At 42.3% G+C, this 23853-nt stretch overlaps 1 protein-coding gene and 1 long non-coding RNA gene across 3 annotated transcripts in view; one reads left to right on the top strand and one right to left on the bottom strand.

Annotated features, from left to right (window-relative positions):
* The window catches only part of PRRT2 (proline rich transmembrane protein 2), a 414525-nt gene that overhangs the window by 331952 nt on the left and 58720 nt on the right, over positions 1–23853 (bottom strand). The window contains exon 1 of one of the 2 annotated variants that reach the window (XM_069244091.1): positions 4039–4088. The exons of the other annotated variant lie outside the window; for it this stretch is intronic. The gene's annotated coding sequence lies outside the window, so the exon portion shown is untranslated. Of the gene's footprint in view, positions 1–4038; positions 4089–23853 lie in introns of those variants that run through there. 2 annotated transcript variants of the gene reach the window in all.
* Positions 6485–23237, top strand: LOC138304218 (uncharacterized). Its single transcript, XR_011205519.1, has 4 exons — positions 6485–6609; positions 9306–9473; positions 14316–14528; positions 22516–23237. It is a non-coding gene; the product is annotated as an uncharacterized lncRNA (long non-coding RNA).

Below are 23853 nucleotides of genomic sequence, written 5' to 3'. Positions count from 1 at the left end.
CCCGCTGGCTCCTTTGTATTTACTAAACCACACAAAGTGGCTTTACATGGCATAGTAAATCCCAGTTAGGGACTTGTATTGCCTTGCCATGATTTGTATCACACAAGGACAACACAATTCCTTGGTAAATCTGCCCCAGTGCGCGTGTAGAGGTCACTCTGTCTGAAAGTTGCAGCATCATATGACATCATATGTAATTGATGGGGGTAGTTTTTGTGTTTGCATTTTGTGTTGTGATTTTTGAGTACTGATGAGTTAGATCCGTAATTTTCACTGTGCCAGCTCCAAGACATTTTACTAGCACACTGCACAAGGCTGCTTGACATTTTATGTGCTGATCAATTAGAGATTTGCAAACGTTTGCGGGGTGTTTCCATGTCTACAAAAGAAAACTATATTCAAACAGACTTTTTCTAACATCTGAGTCATTGTATTTGTTCCAGCTTTCGTTTTTTTCTTTCTCTTTTCTTTTTTATTAATTGCTAAAATGCAAAATGTAACACATCCGTCACTCTTCCTGGAGGATCCTGGCAGCCCTTGCCTTTCTGGATGATCATGGCAATCCTCATAACAAATGAGGGCCCATATTTATACTTTTTGACGCTGAAATGCGCTAACACAGTTCAGCGTCAAAAAGTTTACCGCCGGCTAACGCCATACCAAGACGCCGGCCCGGCATCATATTTATGGTGTGACGCTAGCCGGCGGTATGGCCCGGTTAGCATCATAGAAAAGGACGCTAGCCGGGTGGGGACGGCGTAGGGGGAACACGGACGTTAGCGTCAAAGGATGACGCTAGTATGGGCAGAGGCAAAAAAAAAATGCCTCTGTCCATACTAGCATCATTTTTTTACGTTAAGACCCCATGGACATGACTCCTGTCTCAGTTAAGACAGGAGTCATGCCCCCCAGCCCAATGGCCATGCCCAGGTGACTCAGGTCTCCTGGGCATGGCCATTGGGCCAAGTTAGGCCCCCCCATGGCACTTCAAATAAAATTGAAAATACTTACCCATACCTACCTCTACCTACCTTGGATAGGGTCCCTGCATCCTTGGGTGTCTTCCTGGTGTGTGTGGGGGTGGGTGAGGGTGTCATTGTGGCCAGGGAAGGGCACCTGTGGGCTTTTTCCATGGTCTCTGGCCATGGAAAAAAGCCCACAGGCCACCTAACGCCTGCACTGACCAAGGTTGTAAATGATGGCGCTAAAATATGGAGTTAGGTTTGCACTGAATTAGCGTAATAAAGAAATGACGCTATTTTGGCACAAACCGAGTACATATATATGGGCCAAGGTATGCTTATGAGACGCTATTATTAGCTTAAGATTCAGACACAACAACAACAAAAAAACTTAGGGGCAGAGTTACCAAACTGCCTGGCAATGCAGTGCAGAAGGCAACAATTCTTCGCTGTGTTACATGACAATATCTACAGAGATTTGTCTTCCTCCTCCCCTCTCCCTAGGTGTTATTTTTTTACGCAAAACCCAGTCTCACACCCGCAAAGGGTGGGTGGTTACATGAGAATGCCTATGTAACACCCCATTGATGCTAAGTAATGCAAAACAGCACCTTGCGTAACTTTGCGTTACTTTTAGTTATTTTCCAGCGCAATACAAGTTTTGAACTGGGAAGTAAATAATAAAAAAACATTTTGTACTGCTTTGCATCACTTTCATGATGCAAACCCAGAGCAAGCTGTTAGTAAACCACCCCTTACTGTACTATTAATTTGGCAAGAGGGGCTAAAACATTAAGATCTACCATCCGTCATAGTGGAAAAAGGCGATTCAGATTTGAATGAGTTTCAAATCGCATATAAGCCACTTGAGAAATTATCTGAGCAACAGAACACCTGCTCATTAGGTACCAACTAGATCCTATATGCATTTTCAAGAAGGTTCAAGAAAGGATTTTAACTTGTGGAAATACAACTTTAGATAAAGCAATTGGGCCCATTTTTTTACTTTTTTAGCGCCACATTTGCGTAATTTTTTGACGCAAAAAGCGGCTCAAACTCACTTGTAAAATTGTATTTTGTAAGTTTGCACCACTTTTGTGTCAAAAAGCAGCATAAATGCGGTGCTAAAAAAGTATAAATATGGGCCTTGATTTGGCCAGAAGTTCTGAAACATCAAAAGATAATACCAACAATCAGACGCAGGATTACCCACAAATGCAACTACCCGTGTAAACGTGGTAGCACAAGGAATTGGTAGTAAAATGCAGCCTTCCACTTACAGTTACCACAGAACCACGGTGTCAGGCCAAATCAGATAAAAATGCAGGGTACCAGATGAAATGGGTTCAAGAGTGGGCCAAACATGCAATGAGCTATTTCAAAAGAGGCCAGGTTAGTACGAATTGTGGGGAAATTGATCACTACAGTAAAATGTGTAGAAGTGAAAGAAATATCTGTTAGAGGTGTACTAAGAGAAGAGGAAAGCAGAGACAGTAGAGAAAATTGTGCTATGTGGTGCGGCATGAAGAATGTGGTTCGTGGTTGCATCTACAGAGGAAGAAGCTGCAAAGAGGGGCAATGATTCCTGACCAAAGTTACTATTGATGGAGAGCATATGAACATGCCGGTAGATTCATGGGTGGGAATCTCTATAATTTGTAATGGCAAATGTAGAAAAGACTGTGGACACAAACTTTTGTTTCCTGTACGTTACCAGGTGGCTTTTGAAGGTAGCAAGGTGTACTTATTTGGTTACGTCTGGACTGTTATCACATTCATGGATAAAGTTAGCAAGGGAAAGGTGCGCATAGCAAAAAAGGCATCAAAATACTGGAAATGCGGCACCAAATTAATTATAATATGGTTCTAAGACCTGTGGGAATATACAGTTTTCCCTAGTTGAGGAAATTCCTTATGGACACGTGTAGAGAGATACAAGAGCATATTTGAAGACAGGTTAGGTAAAATTCTTGGGCCATATTTATGGCTGGTTTGCATTGCAAACCTTAAGTGAGGTTTATTGAGCCACGCAAGGCCATCTTGAGTGGCCCTGCGTGGCTTCATGAATCTTGAGTGATCTAACACAGCGCAAATCACTGTGTTACATTACTCTGCATCAGGAAGTCGTTTCCATGGGTGTAGCGTGGGTGTTCCAATACAACATCCATGGATTTTGGCACATTCCCAGATTTACAAGTAGTTGTAAACCTCAGAATGTGTCAAAAAGATATGCCTCCCCAGGAGAGGCGCAAGGAGGAGAAATATATGTATTTCTTCTCGTTGTTTCCTCTTTCTACATGTGCTGCATTCTGCACCACACATAAAAAATGAAAAAGCCTCTTAGTATTGATTTTCTGCACAAAAAACAATCCTGCATGCAACGCAGGTACCTTTGCACCATGGTGCAAGGGTGCCTGAGTTGACACTAGGCAACCAAAAGTGTGCCAACATTGAGAGGAAGGTCACGAATGCATCATACTGCATAAAGATGGTGCATTACTGCCCTTTCCCTCTGACGCAGGGCAGTGCAGCAAGGTGATTTGCTGAGCTGCCCTGCACCACAAAGCCCATAAATATAGGCCTTAGATTTATACACATAACCGAAGTGAACAAAGAATGCCTACCAGTCAAATACAAATTGCTGAATATTCCCTTTAGTGTTCGAGGTGAACTAGGAAGAGGTATTCTGGATGTGCTTAAACAAAATAGAATTGAATCTGTTGATGCAACTGTTAGCCCCAATTGTTCTTGCCTGAAAAAAGTCAGATAACTAAAGCATGTGCATGTCAGGTTTGCCAGATATAAAACATCAATGTTGTTTCATGATTTGGAAAATCTTGACCACGAGATAAGTGGGATCCCTTTTAGTAGTCACAGTCCTAGGTGATAATACTAACATCAGCTGAAAGTATGTCCCCCAAAAATCAATTGCTGTCAAGGAGGAAAAAGGGCTAGGCATAAAAAAAACTCAGAGCCGAAGATGGTGGCAGATTTAGGCTTGAACATGTTACAACTGACAAAGTTTCAGGATCACCAAAGGCTTAAGCAATAACCAAGGCTAGAAAAGAAAACCAACCTTGCAATAACAGCGGAGAGAGGAGGTAAAATGGACGGAGTTTCTCCAGCTTGAATGATGACTCTCCTATAAAGGAAGCTGAAAACCTGAACAGGTTTTCAGTAATGACAGTTTAAGGTGGGGAAGCCAGGGAAGAAATCACTCTGCTGGCCTTTTAAGCTACTCAGAAAGGCAGTTGGTTCTGTGCATACAACGCGCATGACTAATAACACCATGTGGCATGACACTCCCTGAATGCAAACATCAGGACGTCAGGAAGACGCTGAGATTTAAGTAGGAGACACCTGAGGTAGTGATTGGGATGTTCTAAGCAGCGGCCACAACACAGCCGTGAGGCAGCATGACAGCGAGACAGTGGCCCTGCCCAGTCCCCTGCGGTGCTTAAAGAGCAGAGATAGAAGAACAATTCCTGTGCCCCCTTCAGTGGGTAAGTACACTTGACCTACTGGTTCCATGTCTTGACTGCAGGAGTCTTAACAATGTGTAGACTACAGACGTTTAAATGAGATAATCAGGGGTGAGAGTTTTCCCTGTAAAAAAAGTGATGTATTGTATGGTGTTGTTGTGAAACCTCTCCATGTAATATACTGACAAATCCCTTTAGGACCAGTAGGTTTAGTTTGTTAAACTTTAGCTCAACCATGGGTAGCAGTGGCAGACTTACACAAAGGAAGAGAACAAGTGTACAGCATTTAAACAGCACCAAAACAACTAAAGAAGAAAAACCCGGAGGTGTATGGCTGGATGTCGTAAAATGCAGTAATATTGGGCTTGTGTAAATGAGCCCCTTTTATTGAAGAAAAGATTGTCTAAATTCAGGGAGCCTGCACTGGTGCATGAGATCAAAGTAAATGTGGTAGTTAGACAGTGGGTAATGGTGGCACAAAGCGAATACTTACCACACCACAGATACGCACCTACAGACATTGAACGGTTTTGTATTTCATTTTATTGGCTTCCACAGTGGTATAGTCTTTGAGGTGTTACAGATACCACTTTGGCACTACTAGATCAATAGCTTTCTACTCCCCTTCGAAGTGGCCATGCAGAGAAACTACCCTATCGGTTGTTAAAGTAATATTTGCTTTGGGTGTGTTCTATTTCCGTTTTCAAGGCTGACTCTTGTTTTCAGATGTAGTGTTGTACAGTTCCAGGAAAGGGATACGTACCCAGGTCAAACAGGATTACTTTAGAAGCCATCCCAGAGTCATTGGATGATCATTCAACTACTCCAGAAGTCATTTTCATGTCATCAGACATCATCCAGCTCTTGAAGTCATCAGCAAACTGTAGAAACTAGGCTTGATGATTTGAGGATGATTTGCAAATGACTTCCTGATTACCTCACAAGGTGGGATTGTTCTTGAGGACTTGATGATGATTTGAAAATGACTTTCTGATTACTTCACAAAACAAGATTGTTCCTGATGATTTCAGGATAAGTATCTGATTACATAAGTTTGCTAATGCATGCAAATAGGAATGAGTAGTTATGTTGCAGTGCTTTACATCTGGGCCATTACACTGAGGTGAGTACATTGGGAGTAACTTTACATCACAGTTTGTTATATTGAGAGTGCTTTTATTTTGCATCTCAAAGGGTAAACATTTTGGAAATTGTTTATATATGTGTAAATTATTATTTTTCATATAATTCCATCTGCTGCCTAGTAAGTGCCTAGTAAGTGCCTAGTACGTATATATATATATATATATATCTGTGTGTGTGTGTGTGTGTATGTGTTTACACGCATACACATGTGTATATATTTTCATTACTACGTTAATAAGATTCATTTAAATTATTGGACCCTTACATTTATTTCTAATCACCAAAATATGTAACTTCTAAATAGTAATAAAGTAGCAGAACTTTACAAACTTTAGGTGTTTCTTTTTTAAAACTAATCATTTTAGGTACTCTTAAAAAATCCTAATAAAGCTGTTATAGTAAAGGAATACACAGTTCCACAACAATTTGTGTGGCAGTTATATTAAAAGAATATGGTTCCAAGTGAAGCATTGCATCAACTTTATGGTTCGAATCCCGACCTCTACTCAACATCGTTTGAGTAAATCACGTAACTTCCCTGCTCCCCAAAAAATTGTAACGCCTGGCTCTCAGATGTAACAAATATCTCACGTAAAGCGCGTTTAAGTTTTTCAGGTCAAGTTTTCGCTACATAAAACTGCTGTACATTCAACACAAATAATAATTTGTGCAGTGTCTAGCCTGCTTTCACAATAGTTAGCAGAAACAAGAAAAATAAAGGCTACTAAAGATGGTGTGCACATCTGCAGAGATGTTGTAGGTATAAACTAGGAACAGGTTGTCTTTGCCAATGCTTGATGGCCGACAGGTTAATTATTGCACCGTACATTTGTTGTCGCCCCTTTTCTGTTTCTCCTATCTACTTGTTTTGCATCGGAACGGCAGCGGAAGTGTAGCTCGAGTGGGATCGAGGGTGAGGAAAAAGCAAAAGTGGTGATGTGTGGAGCTGTGCCGGTCTGTGGATCCGGTGCCCTGTTCACTAGAGATTGGAAGGCGAAGGCATTGCTCCATTTGGTTCGGTATTTTTTAGGGGGTAGAAACGGGTGAGAGGCGGGTGTGATTTCCCACCTCTTTTCCACACTTTGGTTTTTTTGGCAAGCGCAGCGCTTTGTCTGAAAGGCGGGAACCGCCATTTAAATGCAGCCATTGAATGTATTGTTTTATTTGGGAGAGGTGGACACAGGTTTTAATATGTTAAGGCCCACCTCTCCTTTGTGATCTTCAGCAAGCATGTTTTCAAGTATTTTTAAGACCTAGGAATAGGAACCCAAAACCCGTGGGCTTGCAAGACTGTGACTTTGTTTGGAGCCCCGCACGGACTTTGGAACGAAGCACTTCCATTGAGGGTTAGACTCGGGGAAGCTAACAAAGGGAGATCCAAGGCTGAGAGAGCTCACCCAGGAGCCGAGCACTGAATAAATGTGTATGTAAATCATGCAGCGATTGTGCTGCAGTGGGATAATGTTTTTAAAACCAAGATAAGTATATTTCTTAAACATGCAAAAGTGTTTCCCATTAGAACATCATTTTATAACACTGCATTCATAGAAATGACATGGTCTGAGAAACAGACAGTACTGCCTCTGCCCTGATAAAAATGATAGTTAGTGAGCTGAGGCAAGTCCGTTGTGGCATTGATTATTATAATACATAGGGCAACATTATAGTTAAATCATATGGGAGAGGTTTTTGTGCAGCCAGATGCAGTATTTGAAGTTGCTTTCTCACCTATGTGATAATGAATAACACGTATTTTCAAAGGATCACACAATTTCGTCAAAGTAAAGGAACTGGGATTAATCCTAGTTACATGATTTCACACAGAGCAATTCAGCCACTAGACGGGTATATCTTTTCCCATCAAAAGTAATACCTTGACTTTCATTGTTGCCATAAGTGAACAGAGCGTTGGTGACTGTCAGAAACCACTTTTTTGGCTTCTTTATATAGCGTGAATCATGGCCAACAACATAGATTGTTACACATTTTTTTGTCAACACCGGGACAGTAGGCTGTATACACAGGATGTCAAGCCAAGGCTCAGATCAGGACCTGGTTTCGAAGGGTGTTTCTTTAATTGTTGCAGCAGGTACAGTGGTACTGAGGGGCCCACTGACCCTTGATTATTGCTTTATTTTCCAATTCAAACAGCAGCCATGGGGGCACTTCCTTCCATGTACTCTGGCCCGTGGCACACTGGCTCTGCCACTGCTGCTTCCCCACATACCAGGGTTGGCATTTTAGCCACCAGACCACATCTCCTAGTGAGAAAGATCAGCTCCTTTTTGGCTCAAGGTTTCACAAGGACTTTGATCTGAGCCAGAGCAGGCATCTAAGATGAGCCCGCCTCTAGCCGTCAGTGGCTCTCCCACCACTAATAAGGGGGTGAATGAGCTCGCCTTTGAACACCAGTTTGCAGACTTAGTTAAATTTCATGCTTTGTTAATGCAAGAGTATGCTTGTATGGGAGTATATCTGAAAGTAGGACTTCATTTCGAAAGAGGTGGCAGTGGGATTTGGTCTCTGAAAGCATGTCGTAATTCCCCACCAAAAATTCTGATGGCAACACTGACACTTTATCAGAATACCTATATTAATGCCAGGAAAACATCTTTTGATGACAGGTGATACCTAGGCTTCTAGGGTTTTCTAAGAATCACCATTGCGTGCCTTGTAAAGCTGTCATTCTTCAGCTTTACATATTTTATTACTGTATGTATTATGAAGCAGAGATATACACACTTTCTCGCTCTCCCTCACTATCTCATTTTTTTCCTCCGCTTCTCACTTCACTCCTTTACTACTATACATTCTCCTTTCAAGCTCTGCTTTTGCTCCCCCCTCACTGCTTTTCATTTTTCAATCTTTCCCTTCCACTCTCATATCTGTCCCCATTAATGCTCTCATTTGTAGGTCCCCCTTTCTTCCTTTCCTTTACCACCTCTCCTTTCCCCTCTTTTCATTCTCAGCGTGTTCCTTTCTTCCACTCCAGTCTCTGCTTTCCCCAGTTCACCCTCCAATATACATAGAATTTTAGTAAAATCAACAGGTCGAAGTACTTTCGGCTAGGTGGTTGTGTAATAAGGTTTTCCAAAGCCTTAAATATATGAGCCGTTTTCTGAGGGATTGTAGGTTTTCAAACCCTTTACATAGCATTCTGTTTACATAATTTGAAACAATGGCTTTGGTCCAACAATAACTTAACAGGAAATCACAAGTGGGATTGAGATGAAAAATGATAGTGTGGATTTTGATCTAGGTAACATTATGTGTTGAGGCAAGTGCTATAATTGAGTAACATTTGATTACTGTGGGTGATGATGGGGGCCAGACTTAGCACATGAAAGTGAATGAAGACCTCAGGTGGTGACGGGGAAGCAGGCGATGGCATTTTTTTAAATGCAATTCTACTTTATCTTTTAAATACTGTTACTAATACACTGCTGCATCTTAATCCATTTACCAATCTCAGAAGAATGGAAGAATGAGTTTGCGATGAAGGGCTTTGAATTCATACAGCAGTAATTGATGGTGGGGCGGCTAAAAGGTGTGGTAAACAGGCATGGGGGTTGGTTGAAAAAGGGGTGTTTGACATGAATCCGTATGTGACGTCATGACAATTTAAGGAGGGTCTTCAGTTAATTTGCAGGAAAATAAGTCCAGTTTCCATCTTTGCTCAAACTATTTTCCACCTTCCACACTTTTCAATACAAAGTTGAAGCAGCACTGCAAGATCAATGGATCTTTCTATTGCAACATTCAAAGACCGAGAGCCGAGGAATGTTACTGAAGAGTCTGGGAGCTGGTGGCTATCAAAGAGTGCAAGTTAACAGGTGGCTGGCTACTGGACATATCCAGTCCCTTGTCATTAACATAGTATGTGGTAAGTGAACCCTTAGCTGGGACTTGTGTGTGAACAAGCACTGCAGAGTGCCACCATACTTTGTTCTGTAGTCTTAAGACATGCATTGCTATTGACTTTCCTTATGATAACCTCTGTATGCTTCCACCACACACAAAGAAGCTCCCTTGCAAAGTGTGTTTCATGGGTTCACTCACCAGTCCTAGTAGCCCGATTATTTGTCTATCTCAAGACTCAGGAGAAGGTGGTGACAGTTGCCAACTCTTCCCTGGCTGGGGACACTGATTTAGTACCTGAATGGATACTAAGATAGGTGTTAGTCTCAATTAGCCTCTATATTGGGCTCAACTAGGCCTTGCTTTTAATGTTTTCACTGCATGAATTTCAGAATTGGCAAGGTTTGGAATGGTAAAATCTGTAAGCAATAGAGACAAATGAAAAGCAGTAGCCTACCGCTTAAATTAGTAGATGTTACATGTACTATTTGCTGCTCGAATACTGGTTGCAAATTTCAGCTAGTATTTTTGCGACCAGTAAATAATTTTTGGAACTTATCTATGCACAAATAAGTCGGTTTAAAAATTTAGATTCAGAGTGGGACGCAATCTGATCTGTTACTTCAATATTCATGAGGTTGCAAATTGTGGCTTACTCCGATTAGAGACCATGACTGGGATGGTGGCCTACTGTAGTCAGGAGGCTACCATGTCTGTGACTGCCTTTTTTAAGCGAGCATTGGCAAAAACAATAGGTCTTGCCTTTGAAGAGCTATTGGTTTTGCCAATGTGTTTGAGCCATGTTCTAGGTTTTGCAAGTATGCACGTAGATAGTTCATGTGGAGATTTGTTGCAGAGACAGGTGGTGTCCACCCCCCACCTATTGTTCTAAAGTCTACTTTAAATTGGCTATGCAACCACTGTACAGTCCAGTGATGAAAAACTGTTTTTGTTTTCCAAAAAAGTATTGCATCAGCAGTGTATCAATCCTGCAACATCCTTGGCGTATACACCTTGCTCTATACACCTCCATCACTCATACCTACACAAAGCAATGTATTGTCCTTTTGTAGCAAGCCCCTATCCTCTTACCACACTCCTCTATCTCCCTGGTTCTCTTCCATCCTACTCCCTGCATCTTTTGCACATCATTTACACCCACCACTTGCACTCCACAGCCAATGGTATTTCTCACTCATAATGAGTCAACTTTCACAACACAAAATTATCAGCACCTATTGCAGGAAGAGTGTGAAACGGCATGATAGCATTCACAGCCTCTCACTCACTACCTCATTTATCCACACACATTCCCAGTAGTTACAACACCCCTCACAGACTGAAGCGCAACCACTCACACCACACACTCAAAATGCTATAACTAACGATGCAGTTCTTACCAGGTCATGCAATGAACCACAGCCTTTTAACCTACTCAATCCACAGTTCACTTAGTACATGATCACAATTTTACACAACACCCCTGTTCACCCACATTCACTTGAAACATTACTTGCCTAAAAGCACCCACTTACATGATCCCTAACTCACCATCACTGAAACTATTAGACTTCACTTGCGCACACTACTAACTCAATATTTGTTCACCCTTGACACTGCTCACTGTCACCATTTAATTGGTTATACCTCCTACATAGACTCATAATCTACCTTTTACAACAGCCATACCATTTGCTTACTATTCATCACTCAATACCGTTTAGAGCTCACATGCCATGGCATCTTTTTTCGCACAGAACCACTAGTACCACAACTCTGCTTCATGTAGCACAACTAGGCAAGATTGTGTTCCCACACTACCGTCAGCGCCCACCTCTTGCAAAATTAATTTCTCACAAAATACATTTATCAGTCCTCTACAACCACCCTCCATTATAACTGTACGTGAAACCACCTGTTCAAAGCATTCACCCTCTAACGTAATTTAGCCATGTGCAGCAAAGCTCAGTCATCCACATGCTAACAGCACTTTCCACTCACTTATAACACTACTAATATAACTGTCTCACAACACTAACTGCTCATCTCACCATAACATCCTCACAAAGCACCATTCAATCACTGTGAATACTACGCAGCAACATCAGCAAAACTGATAACCTACTCACAGCACTGATTTACATCATTGACTCCCGATCATCTACTTACACAATTTTGAGACACTAAACACATACACAGTGCAAAAGCACCGTCCTCCATCACCCTTTCACTGACCCCTCACAACACACATTCTGTTGCACCTAACACCATTTATCCTTTCAGAACATCACTGACACATGCTTCCGGCACCACTCCCTACACCAGTCACTCACTCCATTCACTTCACGCTAGGCAGTTGCAACAGCACTTTCTTTCAGCACCAATCAGTTAGACTATCACTCAAACACAGAGTAACGACCCCAACAACTATCTCATCTCCACCACAAACTTTAACCACTCACCACACTATGATGTTCGTATCCCTTGACAAAACCACTTTCACTACACACTTCTCCAGTAGTCAGTCACCTCTGCCATGAAGCAGTTACTTGTATTTTTTGTAGCCATGATCCACTTTTCAGCCAAAATTAATAAAAATATGGAATTCTTAACTTCCACAGTATGTCAGACAAGGTTTAACCATTAATATTCAAGATCATATTAGAGCAGTGGTTCTTAACCTGTGGTCGGGCGGACCTTACTCAGGGGGACTGCGACTACTTAAAAAAAATTAAATAATATTAACACACTAATAAAATTTATTAAAATAAAGAAGCAAAATGTACAACTGTAAATCCTCCGATTTATTTGTGGGAGCATTGCAAGTGCTTCAAATAGAATATAGTATTTTATGGACGATGAGTGACCTAAATTAATTTGGAAAAGCACCAACATTCCTATTAAAATGTTGATTTTGTTTATTTGTGAATGAATAAAACATTTTATCATTTGTGTGTTTGTTTGATAAATGCCTGCTTCTGTACTTGCTGTGCATTGTTTTGCTGTTCAAATCGTAAGTGCTTAGCTGGGGACCCTGGTTTTCAGTGATGAATCATCAGGCGGCCCACAGATTTCAGCAATAATGCAGTGGGTGCCCCGAGTTCCAGTAATGATTAAAAGGGGGTTCACAGAAGTCAAAAGGCTGAGAACCACTGTCGTAGAGTAATACATCCCCATCTTGAAATCATCATGGAGTAATACAGTCAGATGCTATCTTGGTGTAATACATCTCCATCATTAAGTCATCATATGGCCTCATTCTAAAGTTATCCTGGTGCCATCCTTGAGTAGTGCAGCCTCATTTTATGTCATCACAACATCATTCTGTAGCAATACAGCACCATCCTGGAACACTCCTAGGATCATCCTGGACTAATCCAGCCTAATCCTGAAATCATCCTGCAGTAGTAAATGATCATCACATGTTTTCCACTGAAGTAATCAGGAACCCATCCTTGAGTAATTTGGCCTAATCCAGAAATCATCCTGGGGTCATTCTGCAGTAGTAAATGATCATCACATGTTTTTTACTGAAGTAATCGGAAATCCATCCTGGAGTAGTTTCTGTGATGACTCTAGAGTCATCTCATTTAAATATTTCGCCCCATAGGCATACTTCAGGATGGCTTGGGATGACTTCCCCAGATAATTACAGGAATAGCCCATCTGAAGTCATCAGATGATCTTCCTTTTTGACTTGGGTATGGAGACTGGGTTGTGTTTCACGATGTTACAACATCATGGAACTTCACTCAGGAGAAACCTCCAAGTTCCAGCTAGACAGTTACAGCCTCGTGGCCGGGAGACCGGGTGTGTGGCTCCCGCTGTGCCCCAATAAACTACTACAGTTAAGCTACCACTCTTAATGTCACGTGTCTTTTCAAGGCCTCATCTCCAGGATTAAGAAAGACAGGAGATAGACATCAAAAATGGTGCAATGACTAAAACCAACACCTTTATGAAGAGAGTCTCAGTAGTGTACATGGAGGAAAGGAGAGACAACATGACAATATTTACTGGGCGAGAAAAGCACTTCCTGAAAGAACTAGTGCTCAACAGATGAGGGAGGCGCAGGGATTGGCAGTTTGTGGTATGATGATGGAAAAGAGACGCATTGCAAAATATGAGGGGCTCTGAAGTAAGAAGCAGTTTGGCAAGATGCTCAAAATTCAAGAGCAAATCTAGAGACCACGCATGCTGAGTCTGTCACGTATTGTAGGTAAACAAAACGGTGGTACAGGTTGGTTGGTGTTGCCTCGCCGCCATTTTAGGTGTTTCGAGAACTTTGTGAAATGCTTCCAGATGTCGATCGTGGCTTTAATAATTTACATCACGCAGATGGCCTCAACTGCTGGACTGATATTACTTTCTCAGACAAAAGACTCTGGCTTCCACAGAAGCCCATTCAATGCACCTTTGAAGTCACGCCTGTTAATCGAACTTTAATTTAAATGTCTTTTACAAGCTGTCTGAACAAAAACGGTTATTTGCCACTGATGTACCAAACTCACATCCAGAGCTAAATTCGAAAGATCCTTATCCGGGACTGGAGGGTGAGTAACATTGTTTGCTCGCAGAATAGTCGGGATCATGTCTATAAGAAATTGCAATCCATTACCGAGCCTTTCATTTCTCCAACCATGAATGCTTTGAAGGGCCTCGCTTCAGATCTCATATGTAACTGCCATATCTTGAATGGCTGCCTGGTCTGACAGGATGAGATCAGACAGAGACATTGGCCGTTTTGTTTGGTCTGATCTATCTTTGCTTTTCTATGCGTTTGTGCAAGAGCATACTTTTAAAGTCGAAATTCAACACAGTTTATTGCTAAATTGTTTTGACATTCAACAACTCCTCTTTTTCACAGATCGACCTTGCAGTGTGTGACACACGAGGATGGGACGTGCAGCGGTGAGGGACGGGGCTTTTATGATGAGCAGTGACTTGGACCATCTTCAAACTTTTCCGAAAACACAGCTTCTGAGAAAGCGTTCATGTCCTAGGAGTTTGCAAACACCCCTGATGGAAAGCAGCTAAACAAAGCCCCCACAAACGTCCTGGAAGTCCACTCTTTGCAGAGGTTTCCAGCTCCGTTTTTGTTGCACTGTTTGGTATTAGCTTTTCACTGGGAAATCGTGTGCAGATATCGCGACAGTGCCATACACAGTAGCACTGTATGAGTTTGCATGTTTGCTTCCATAAGCCTGTGTTGTGTTATGCTATACTAAACTATGTCACGGTTTGGTGTGGACTAATAACATATGTTAAGTCCATTGGTTTATAATAATAAAAAAAAAACACTTACCTCTTTCTTCCAGAGACCCGTTCGCATTTCCTCTGTCCTCTTCCCAGCACAACACAGGCTCCCAGCCAACCAAAACGCTGCTGTCACCAGCATAATAGCAGTGTCGTGATTAGTGTGAGCGCCCTGCTTCGGCGCTCACACAGGGAGTGAAGGCCTGTGGAATTTCTCCTCCCGGCTGTTCAATACAGCCAGGTGGAGAAATACAGAGTGTGCATGTTTGTTTGGCCGGCCAAACACAGCAGGCCAAACAGACATGCACCTGAAATTAATAAACCGTTCATAGCTGTTTATATTGTGGTGTATGTTGAATTAATAAACAACAATATTAACAACTATTAACAGTTTATCAAATTTAAACATTATTAGAACCTTTTTCTAATATTGATAATCCAGTTATATAGTAAGATATAATGCAAAAGAAAAAACCAAGGGCAACCTATTGGCTTTGCCAATGCTTGTTAATACATATTAGCCACCACTAAGGTAGGCCCTAGACAGCTCCAAGGGCAGAATGCAATGTCTCTAAGAAGTTGGACATGTACTTTTAAGGTTTACATGTTCTAGTAGTGAAAAACTCAAATTCGTTTTTCACTACTGCAAGGCCTATGTCTCCCATAGGATAACACTGGGATTATCATAGTACATCTTATAAGTGTAATTGACAAACTAGAAGCAATAGACTTTTCGAGTTTGTTTTCTCTGGAATCACACTTTAAAATCCTAAATTATGGTGAAGTCTGATTTTAAATTGCAATTCTGAAAATGCCACTCTTAGAAAGTTGCCATTTTATTACTTTAGCCATTTGGTGTCTACTGCCTGTCTTTGTTCACATGTCTGGTATAAGGTGACAGCTGGGCTTTATGTATTCCTCCTAGACTGCCACACACAAAGGGAGCTTAGCTGTGAACTGATAGGCCTTGATGGTCCATCCTGGGCATGATGTGAGGTAGGAATTGGGCACAGACTCACTTACACCTGATTAGGCTTTGTCCTGTCCCTACACAAAGGGCGGCATGACCCCTTTTGTGACCTGGAGCCTGGGCAGGAATGGCAGAAACTGTGTACTTCAATGGCATGTCTCTGAAGTCTCCCCCACTTCAGAGTCCCAACTGGGTATTAGACTTGGGCCTCTGACACCATCACTTCAGTTCACGTCTGGGCCTGTGGATACCCTGCCAGGAAGGAGAACTGCTTTGCTGCAGGAGGCCTGTCACTCTGCTCGACTACTGTTTGCTGGGCCCCTGCTTTGCTGAGCTGGCCTGTGCCTGCCGCCCTTGGCTGGCAATGAGAAGGAGTGGACCTGAATCTCTTCAACCCAGAACCCAGAGTGGCTCTAAGTGCTAGGTGGCTGATCTGAAGTCTCAGCAACATAACAGACATCCAATCACCCTGCTCCTAGACTCCGCCATCTGTGAGTCTGTCCTGCTAAGGTGTGCCACTCCAGTCCTGGTCCCCTGGAAGTGGGTTTAAGGTGCTTGACTCAGAGGAACCAACGCATCCTCTGCTGCGGGAACACAATCAACGCATTGCTACTGGTGCACAGACAAGATTGACGCATCACCTCTATTACGTGTCCCGGAACCGGCACAACCAGAATCTCATCACCACTGTACCTCAGATCTCAAAACCAGCCCATCGCCTTCAGAACCAGCACTGCAGAGACTTTCTCAGCGCAATGTTCTCGCATCCCTGACGACTCCAGCTTTGATGACGATGACGAAACTCTTCATCGCATCCACTGCACTCATTGGAACTGATGCATCACATCACTTACCCAATGCATCCTCGATGTTGACGCATTGGGAACTTGCACCAAAGCCTCACCACATCTTGGAATTGACGCATCGCCAATATTGTGTGAAGAAAAGCAACACATCCCCTCTACTGTGTGGTTAGGACCAGACGCATCGCTCCACAACCCAGATTTAAGGTATTTGGTACAGTGGGCCAAACTGCGTCCCTGTAGCTGGCCCGCATTCCATCGTGGTTGGATTAAGTAAGAGAGTGTCTTCGATACAGCTAATGCACTGTGATGGTTCAATAGGAACGTGGTTCTGAGTCGTCCTACGTGCTGTTCTATGAATTCTGTAGGGGACATGCAGATATATATTTTTCGTTACAACAACAAGGTGATGAAACTTGAGTGTAGCTTGAGTCTTAGGACACAGCACAGAATCCATGTCTGGGCATACCAGTCACACTTGGGACATCAACTGGAACAAAAACAAGGTAATGAATGGACATCAGTTTTCAACTACCATGCCAATGTAGACAAAGGAAGGCTTATGCAGAAGAGTACCCACCCTGCTTCTCATGAGAACACTCTCCCTCAAACTTCCAACCACGGCCCCCTCTAGAAGAGACCACAAGCAACCCTAGAACAGTTTCACCCTACTTGGGGCTGGTCAGAGGGGTGTTGCTTGAGTCCTGTGGCACAGCGAGCACGGGACTCACTTCTGGACAACCCAGTCGCACTGAGGTTCATTCTTTTCCCATGCTTTCAGACTGTGTTATAGATATTGAGATTTTAGGTTTGTATTTGTTGGTGTAGAAGAGCAATGCATCTCCACTGGTGAGGCCTTTGGCGCAGTGTTGGTTCTGCAAGGGCGCAAGTTAGTACATCCTATTTGGTCTGTTGTACTTGTAAATTGTGCTTATGTTTGGTTCTGAGTCTCGTGAAGTCTGGCTGCTTTTAGTGGTCCTAGAATATTAAGCAGTGTAGTGCACTTGACATCTGTAGTAAGTGCTTGCATCTGTGTGGCCACAGATGCTGTCTTATTGTGTGAGGGTTGTCATAACCTGCAACATCATTGATAACTTAGATCCCTGCACGTCCTTGTGCTTTTGGTCACATTGGTCTGTTGCAGGGCAATCATTCAGTTTCTCCCTTAAAGTCGCCTCCTGTCACTCCTGTAAATGCCCCCCAGCACTCAACAGAGAGAAGGGATCCAGGATCTACAGCTACTACTGGCTATCCTTGAAGCGATGGGTTTGTAGGTATGTCATTTTGTAGAAAAAATAGTTAAATAATAAAAATGTATTTTCAAGAACCCAAATAATTGTAAACCCATTACTGTAACAACAACTTCATAGTTAATACAGTTTTTGGATGATGTAAAAAACACAACCAATTAAAAAATATGTGTTTACTAAAATAAACAGTTTTATAAAAGAAATAAAAAACTGTGAAACCCAAAAGAGATTTTCAGTTAGGGAACATAGGGCTTGATGTGCAAAGGTTTTTTTGAGGTCACAAAACCTGTGATTCACAAAATCACAGGGGTTACGACTGCAAGATACCTTTTTATTAGTTACAAAAGCCCTTTTCACAAGTTAAAAAAGTATTTGCGACTCGTAAAAGGGGGTTTCTATCTCTGTCCAAATCATAAATAGGAGGTGCATGAAAGGGGCATCTCCTCCTACCTGCTATTCTAAGAGGAATGAATCAATGGGTTGGGACCAAAATTGCAGTTGCACGCCACTGATCAGATGCCAACACTTCAAAGGGGATGGTATCAGATTCACAATGGAAAAGTTGCATCTGTGTGACAGCTTTCCCTTTGGAAATTGTGATAACGGCCTCGGGTTTAGCAGGGAGTGGTCAACGATGTCTTCCCATATAGGATTTTTTTAAAGCACCACTGTTTCTTTCAATAGACAAGGGCTGCTTTTAAAGAAAATAATTTCCCAGTTAGGAATGCAATAACGGGGATGAAAGCCTGCTGTCTCTTGCAAGCCTCCATCCCTGCCTTAGCAGCCAATCACAGAGATCGGGAACTAAGACTTGCTTAATTAATATTCATTAGGCAGGTCATTTTCCAATCCCTTTAGAATATACAATTTGCGTTCCGACCTCTCGTCGCAAGTTGAATTCCCATTCGTAATCCAGTCAGTGGGCAAAGTGCACCCTGTTTTGCTAATAGGAATAGTAATTGGGTGCACAATATTAATATTACAGTACGAAAGGAGATGTGGAGACAAAGGTACACGGAGGCAGCGTGTGAAAAGGGTTAAGAGGAAAAGCAAGGATACAAAATCTTCACGCAAACAAAAACGTGCCAAGAAGAATGTACATGGGGGAGGGAGCAATAAACTCATTTAAACAAATGGATAGTAGATAAGTGAAGGTCATCACAAAAACTGAAGATGGGACTCAGAAAGCAGGAAGAGTGAGAAAAATGAATGTGGGAGGCGAAAAGTTGTGGAGAGAGGTCAGGGCCAACGGAATTATGTGATTGTGCAGCTGTGGCGTTTTTTGCATAACTATACATTTCTGCATTTGTCATGGTTTGTAGCTCAAACGGTTCCATAAGTACTAAAAACACAGTACCATATGTTTCCGCTTGGTGAGGGCCTTTCACAAAGGTTGACTGGTCAATTTTCTGTTGTTTATTGCAATATGCGGGTGTTAACTGGTACTAATGTGGTGTAATCAATGCCCAGACATTGTTAACAAGTGTAAACATGACAAAATAATGAAGTAGTACTACCAAAAAATGAGCCACGTTATGCCATGTAATTTGCCTTTTCTTGCCACATAATTTCCTCAACCTTACTGCATAATTGGGCCTTCCCCTTTTGCATATTTCCAGTGGCCCTGGGTAAGGGGCGCAAGATAACCCCTTGGATGGTGGTTTAATAAAAAGTCAAATGTCATCTTGTGAGAAAATGTGAGAAGGTATGGGTAGCGAAAAGTAGTATGTATACAGACCCTGTAGAAAACCAAACTGAGGTAACCTATTTTCAAAATGTGTGAAATTTACACCTTTTGACACATGAGTCTATTGCAGCACAGATAGGGTATAACAGGGCTATTTATGAGTCAGGGCAGAATTAGATCATTGAGTTTCTCTCAGCTTGATTCCAAGTGGATTGTTTTTTTCACACTAGGAGTATATGTATGAGAAGTGACATAACACTTCTGAGGCAAAGCTGATTTGCGTGTCATAAAGCACTTGTAAGTGCCACAAATCAGCATTGCATTACTTAGGAGTGCAATGCATCATGCGAATGGTAAAAAAAAAAAGACAAGTTTCAAAAATCAGAGTGGCAGACCAAAACAAATGCACAAAATTTAGGGAGCACCATCTACAAGTCAGGAGAGCAACAATCCCAACCCCAGCCAAGTTAACCAGACAGCAAGCCAGGGGGATGAGGAAGAGGAAGACCAATTTCAGTGATGAGGAGAGACAAATAATAATAGCTGAGGTGACAAAAAATGAAAACCTTCTCTTTGTCACCTCCAGATTGGCATTAGGAAAGAAGGAAGTCATTTGGAAATCCATTGTGGACAAAATCAACAATATAGGGCAAACATAGAGGACAGTGATGGAGTTGGAAAAAAGGTGGCATGCCTATAAGTGCAGGACCAAAGAGAAACTGGCTTAGAACCTTAGGGCAGCCATGAGAACCAGAGGATGAACTGATCTCCAGGAGGACTTAGACCCATTGGAGGAGCAGGTGGCATCACTCATACCAACAGAGTTAGTGACAGGACTTGCTAGAGGGGACAGTGCTGCGATTGAGGACCAGGAAGAACTTAAGGGTAAGAGAAAACAAGGGACCCTGGGGCATATTAAAGAGATTTATAATGCAACAAAGCACAGCAAGTCATGTGCATGTGAAAGGGCAAGAATGTTTCACCTATGAATGCATGCATCACATAAGTCTGAAATAATTGCCCTGTCACATATGTTTATCACCAGCTCTGCCAACTATCACTCATTTATATGTGATGTGTTGGTACAGACTGGTTGTCCAAGTAATCATGGGACTTGTGGTCTAATCTACAAAACATGAGAGACTTGGACTACAAATCCCAAAATACAAAGCAAAAAACTGCGACTTGAGCAGCACATCATGCATGACTATTAGAAACTTGGCAGATTGGTCAGTGTCAATGCCGGCTGTCTTGCAACATGTAGCAAATGTGCTTGTCTTGGGGCTACACAGACAAAAGTGGCATGGAATGGAATGTTTAGCATTGTGCTTTGCTAGAGTGCTAACTTCTCAACCAATAGGGTATTCAGGTGCTGCGTTTGTGCCGACTCACCAGGTATAATCACCTAAAGAGCCAGGTGTACGGTCAATAGAACTAAACCATTTTGCACACAGCTGTCCTGATATGCTGGATGGGGTTGTTACAGGCGTTGGCTGCCATGTAAGAGACCACCCTACACTGTATTTTCCCCTTCTGGAGTTTGTGGTGTAGAAGTTAATGCAAACAATGCACAGCAGAGGTCCATAATTGTACTTTTGGGAGCACAGGTGGTGTGTGAGCTAGGTGGGGCCTGGATAGTGTAGAACCTGGTAGGTGTGGTGGAGATGATTGAACTGGCATTGTCTCTGAATGGGGACACATAATTGTATCTCAAGGAAGCAAGGGGTGATGTGTGTGTTGCAAGGTAGGGTGAGCAATAGTCAGGCACTGCTGTGTATGATAGTTTAACATGTGCTGCGGCTGTGCAGAAATATTGTGGTACAGGGAAGTAGTGTACTATAGTCTACATGTGATTAGGGCTTGGGCAGTTTCACAGGTGGCAAGAGGTAAAAAAGAAGAACAGAACTCTGACTATGCAACATATGTAAAATCAGGTGGACGTGAACCATGGATTTGTGAATTGTAAGGGTGATGTACGTGTCCAGGCTGATGGTCAGGTATCTGAGATAGTTGGAGGGTGAGGGTTTCGGGCTTAATTGTGTGGACAAACAGGGTAAGTACATGTTGCAGATTATCCTCACTAACATCTACGAAGGTTCAGTATGACCCATTACTCTCACATACAGGTAGGCATTCTGTACAACACCATAATGTAAAAAAATATTAGTGGTGTTTCTATCTTCTGAGAGTCTTTGTATATGTGTGTCATCAGTGTGTGAGATTAAGTACAGTGTCTGGGTCTGGATGATGATTGCCTGAGGAGTAATGTACAAGTACAACTGATTGTGGCTGAGTAAAGAGATTAGTGGTACTCTACAGATAAGTATCTAGGGTCCTGAGTCAATGGACTGAGCTTGAGATGTTGCATAATTTTGGTTTGGATATTGGTAATCCCATTTAGAGATGAGGGCCAGGGTCTGTTTTTTGTACTGGAGATGAATGTGTGTGCTAGGTAACTACTAGAAATCAAAATAAAATTGAAGTATTGTATATACATGTCCTTATCCTTTCATGCAGTGTGGCAAGGTTGCTTGCTGTGTAGAATTACCAGGATGTGTGACACATATGACCCCTATGCCACAAACTTTGTCAGACAGTAGAGCAAGGCTGATTTTTGGAGTTTGCTGTGTGCAAGGCCAAGTGCAGGATAATTTATGAACTATAATGAAATAACATGACTTGGACACTGCTGTGGTATTAACTTATGGCTAGCGGTAATGCTAGTCTCAGAAGTGGGGTGAGGATCCTAAGGTAACATCAGTGTAGACACTAACCACAAAAATCATGTTCAATGTAAAAACTGCCCATTACCTGCTCTCATCCCTTCACACAGGGCACGCCAGCAAGCTGCCAAGCTGTGTTGCGTTGTGTCAGTAAACAAATGGTACCCCTTGTTCATACAGAAGTAGTTTGAACAATGTTAAGGTTCTGCCATGTGTAAGGTAACAATAGTCTTACATGGCCTAAACTACTTCTTGTAACATATGTGCCACATATATTACGTGTATTTGACAATGAAAAAACCCAGTATGAATGTCAGTAAAATGCTTATGTCTACACATATAATGCAGCAATACTAACATATTCCTATCTCTTTCCAGAGGAACAAACAACACCTTCTGTAGAGCAGCCTTTCCTTGATGGCCAACCTGTTGAGGACACCATCCTGCCCCCATGGATGATGATACCTTCCGACAACTCCTGGACTCTATTGAGTCTCCTCCTTCAGTCTTCCCAAGTGAGGACGATATTGCAGCGTCTCAAGAGGATTTGCCATTCACAGGACAGGCCCCATTAGCTGTGCAATTCCAGCTGACGACTCAGAGGACCCCCATCCCCCATCCATGTTGAAGGTCAACAGCAAGTGGCCGGAGTCCAGGAGCAAATGACTCAGATGCCCCCCATCCAAACACCATCACATGCAGGGGAAACACAACACCCATCAAAGGATGAAGATGTGGATTTCACCAGGTTCTGCGGCGATCTGCCTGAGGACATTTGCCAGTGCCTCCAGGCCAGTTTCATAGTTGTCCTGCATTTGACATCATGCCACCTCTTTTGTCAACCAGTACTATACTCTTTGCTTGGGCACATGTTAATATTAACCACTTTTGGACTTTCAAACACTCATATCTTCCCTAAAAGCGACTTGTACCTTCTCATTAAAATTCTCCTCACCTCTACATGTCCAATGACGTGCCTCCCAAATGAACTCTGTCTGGACATCCTTTTCTCACAATCAATGTTGGTGTTGTTGCCCCAAACACTACAAAAATGCTCATGCTGACCCACCCATATTTGTAAATAAATGTACTCCTATAAACCAGAGTTTCCTATGTCTGTTGCAGAAAGGGCTAGTTATACCATGGTGGATGTGTATTAACAGAAACCACGTGATAGCATTCCAACAAGATTGAGCTAAAGTTACAATCACCTGCTCTCTTTGGATATGCACCAACAACAACTACATCCAATGTGATGGCATTATGGGGAATGTCTTGTCCCCCAGTGGAACATCAGGGTGTGACAATAAGGTTCAGTTACTTGACTGACACACAGTGAAAAGTCCTTACTAAACACACAAACACACAAATGCATACCTGCTAAAAATGGGGCCTGTGAGGCATATGAGCCATTAACACTGTTCCACTCATCCACATATATCTAGCTCAGTGAACATGACAGCGTGATCAACACATATGATATCCTTAATGGTCACACTGAAGAGATCCTCAAGTAAATAACTTATCATGGTTGCACTTATAATAGGCGGATACTCATGCCCAGACTCCTTTTGAATTTGCATCATACCTGTGCCACACAAGGATTCACAAGAGCAGTCCAATACCTTGGATGTCATTATGCATGAAAGACAAGGGATTATTGTTGGGGTTCTGTCTCAACTGATAAATGGTGAATAAAGCTACACTAGGATACAT

The sequence above is a fragment of the Pleurodeles waltl genome, chromosome 7, assembly GCF_031143425.1.
Source record: "Pleurodeles waltl isolate 20211129_DDA chromosome 7, aPleWal1.hap1.20221129, whole genome shotgun sequence".
Taxonomy (NCBI): domain Eukaryota; kingdom Metazoa; phylum Chordata; class Amphibia; order Caudata; family Salamandridae; genus Pleurodeles; species Pleurodeles waltl.
This window is presented reverse-complemented; position numbering and strand designations above follow the sequence as displayed.